The sequence below is a fragment of the Struthio camelus genome, chromosome 2 (assembly GCF_040807025.1).
Source record: "Struthio camelus isolate bStrCam1 chromosome 2, bStrCam1.hap1, whole genome shotgun sequence".
Classification (NCBI taxonomy): Eukaryota; Metazoa; Chordata; class Aves; order Struthioniformes; family Struthionidae; genus Struthio; species Struthio camelus.
In genome coordinates this window covers 42544918-42548412 of record NC_090943.1, presented here as the reverse complement: position 1 = coordinate 42548412, position 3495 = coordinate 42544918, and the positions used below count along the sequence as shown (strand labels likewise).

At 41.5% G+C, this 3495-nt stretch overlaps 1 non-coding gene across 1 annotated transcript; it reads left to right on the top strand.

The window, feature by feature from the left end:
- Positions 1–2881: 2881 nt before the first annotated feature.
- TRNAK-CUU (transfer RNA lysine (anticodon CUU)) lies at positions 2882–2954 on the top strand. Its single transcript has one exon. It is a non-coding gene; the product is annotated as a tRNA-Lys (tRNA).
- Positions 2955–3495: the final 541 nt, after the last annotated feature.

The window sequence follows — 3495 nt, the reverse complement described above, 5'->3', positions numbered from 1 at the left end:
GTGGAGTATTGTTCATGAAAATAAAACAAGAGGCATCAGTGTAAGGGTATACAGTGAAAGGACTGCACAGGTCAGTGCTTTTGCAAATAGAGGAGACAATGCCTGGCAGGGGGTGTAATACATAATGGGGAGCAAACCCTATCTCTCACCTACAAACCACTGCTACTAGACCTTGGTGGTGTTAAATGCTCTGTCTTACTCCTCTTCCTTCTCCTCCATGCCTTGATATCAAATGAGAATACCTTTCTCACGTTTCCCACCTGTCATTTCAGACAGGATTGAACAGTTCAGTATGGCATATGTGGTAATACATTTGGCTGTTACTCCTGCCTCTACCAGTTCACACTCAAACCCCAGCTTAACTGCAGTGCTTGCTCTGTTATCTGCCTCCCTTGGCATTGCCTCTTTGGTGAAAGGTAATCCCTCATTGCTGCAGGTGGAGCCATTTGAGGTGAGGTGAAACAGTGGGATGCTATTAGCAACTGGGCATCTCCTGCTTTCTGAGTTGCCACTAAAATCATAAGAGTTCTCTCCATCTGATGCTAGAATGCTTTCTGAAAGCAGAGAATTGATTGAATATCAATCAAAATGATCATACTGGAGAGAGGCAGCTAGAGATGTCACTGAGTGATCAATCTTGTCTTACTTAGCTTTGCTGTCACTGCCTAGCATCTTCCACTCCCCCTCCCCTCCAGGTTGAATACCTAAACATAACTATAGTTACATTGTCTTTCTTTAGAAAAGAAAGAAAAAAGAATGGTAATAAAAAAAAAAAAAGGAAATTGGTAACACCTGACAATGGGCCTTCAGAATCTCTGAGGTGCGTTTAAAGACTGTTCAATGAGAATTTACTGAGAGCGGGTTTTAAAGGTTTGTATTGAACCTAGCTGCAATTTTATAAGCCTATTTTATCCAGATGAGCGGAATCATCACTGGCATGGTCCTATAGACAGAAAAAAAATGTGTGGAACAAAGGACTTAATAGCATAGCAAGACTTACGTTCATGAGAGCCTCTGAAAAATGTGTTTCTGTAGCCAATTAAAATTCTGAAGCTAAGCTGTCTTGAGATACATACGCGTACAATAATAATTTGATTTGGAGAGTGGCAGAAACAGGCAATACAACTTTGGCTACCACAGGAGAGAAGTTCTTTTAATTTGTAATGCACATCTCAGAAGTTGTATAATGAACATAAAGAAGGCATCTAAGATAATCATGTAACTTAAAATTACTGTGGAGGAAGTCAGATTAACCTTAAGTTACTGTACGGTGCAAAAAGGTCTTCACCCATGAGAGTGAAAATTTATAGAATGTTTACATAAGAGTTACCAGAAAGAAAATCTATGCTTTGATCTCTAGATCTGTCACTTTCAGCAATTCCCTTTGCAGTCGTGGTAGATCTGTTAATAGATCTCCTTTCTTTTTCTGAAGGGAACGTGATTCTTTCAAGGATGTCCTACAACATCTAGCTAAGCTTCAGAGACCTAATGAGGAATAAAAAGCTTTCAATTAATAGAGCCCAGCAAAGGATGAATCAGTCTATTTTGTGGTGTGTCCTCTGTAGTTAGCCTGTGAAAGCTGTCACAGCTTATGGAAATAAAGAAAAGCATTTACTGGACAGTGATCAACTCTAGCATGCTGTATTTTTCCATAAAGAATAAAACTTTGGTTCACAAGTTATCACAACAATAAATAGATATTCCTTCACCAAGTAGTATGGTGGAGACCTAACAGATGTGTTAACAGCAACATATTGTCTTTTGCCAGTCAACTGCTAGCTACAGCTAACTTCTTGCTGTTGGGGCAACCTATAGCACTGATGCATTGTCGTCCCCAGTGATCTGTTTGGACACAAAGTTGACCCACCAGGAGAATTACTGGAAAGGGTAGTCATGGTAAGCTAACCCTACAGGCTTCAACTAACCACAGGTACGTGGTCTACTCAGATTTAAGAGGGTCTGCCTAGTTATGCCACTAGGATGATTTGGTTTGTGTTAGGCTTTGCAGAGGGAAGAGTGGTTTAGAGTGTTAAGCAGTAATAAAGATAGGAAGACCCACTGAAAGAAGTCAACTATGTGTCACAGGTATCCTGAACTAGTTTCTGTTTTTTGGAAGGAATTATTTTTGTCCTATACTGCAATAAGCAAAAAACCCTGTTTAGCCCCTGACACAACTTCAGTTAAGCGTGCTACAACGACACGGGTCCAGCTGTGGACGGAATTTGGCTAGCAATATGGAAGAATCCCACAGCGTTGAGGAGGTCTAAGCTATGGCAAATTCTTCCATGTGCTTCAAGTCCACCAGAGGTACTGTGAGCTATTACCATGTTGTCTCCAGGTGTTACTTTCTTAAAAAGGAACAGACAGACTGTATTTTGACTAAATAAGAAAACATCTGCAACAACGAAATTGTCAAATTGTAGTTGATAACTTCCAGATTTTTAATGTTTGTAATAGGTTATGTGTAATTTGAAAACATGTCAATGTCGGCACTTTCACAGCACTGTGATTTGAAAAACAACTGGATTGCGGATTAAAGGGATGGATGGTGGTATTTAGTTGCAAGGCTGAAGAAAAGAAGTAGAAAACCATTCTGTCTGGATCAAGCAGCTTATGGAATGTGGAAGTATCCTTGTAGCATGTGACTTACAACCCTCTTTTTGTATGTTGGCCAGCTCTTGTGGCAGGTATATAGGAAAATGATATGGCTCTACAGAGTTTGCAAAGTGTAAGTAAAACATAAGTGAAATCTAAAGGCTGTGACACATAAACAAGTATGTATTGGTGGTTCCACAATAAAAATAGGTGTATGGAACAATTGTCCTTTGGTAAATGTAAGGTTGTCTGAAGCCATTTATCCTTCCATACAAAAGAAAATGCAGCCCGGCTAGCTCAGCTGGTAGAGCATGAGACTCTTAATCTCAGGGTCATGGGTTCGAACCCCATGTCGGGCGCCCAGAATTCTTATACAAGCCCAAGAATGGTCCATCCCAGTAAGCAAAAAGTCAAGCAAAGTGGCAGCCAATGTGTCTTTGCCAGGGAGGAGCTCCTGGCAAAACTCAAGCGTAAGAAGGAAGTATACAGAAGGTGGAAACGGGGACAGGTAACCTGGGAGGAATATAGGGATGGTGTCTGAGTATGCAGGAAGGGGGTTAGGACAGCCAAGGCCCATCTGCAGTTTAATTTGCTGAGAGATATCAAAGACAACAAGAAGGGCTTCTATAAATACATCGGCAACAAAAGGAAGACGAGGGAAAATGTGGGCCTGCTACTGAATGGGGCAGGGGCCCTGGTGACAGAGGACACAGAAAAGGCTGATGTACTGAATGCCTCTTTGCCATAGTCTTCACCAGTAAGACCACCCCTCAGGAATCCCAGGCCCTGGACACCAGAGAGAAAGTCTGGAGAAAGGAAAACTTTTCCTTAGTGGAGGAGAATTGGGTTAGGGATAACTTATGCAAACTGGGCATATACAAGTCCACGGGCTCTGATGGG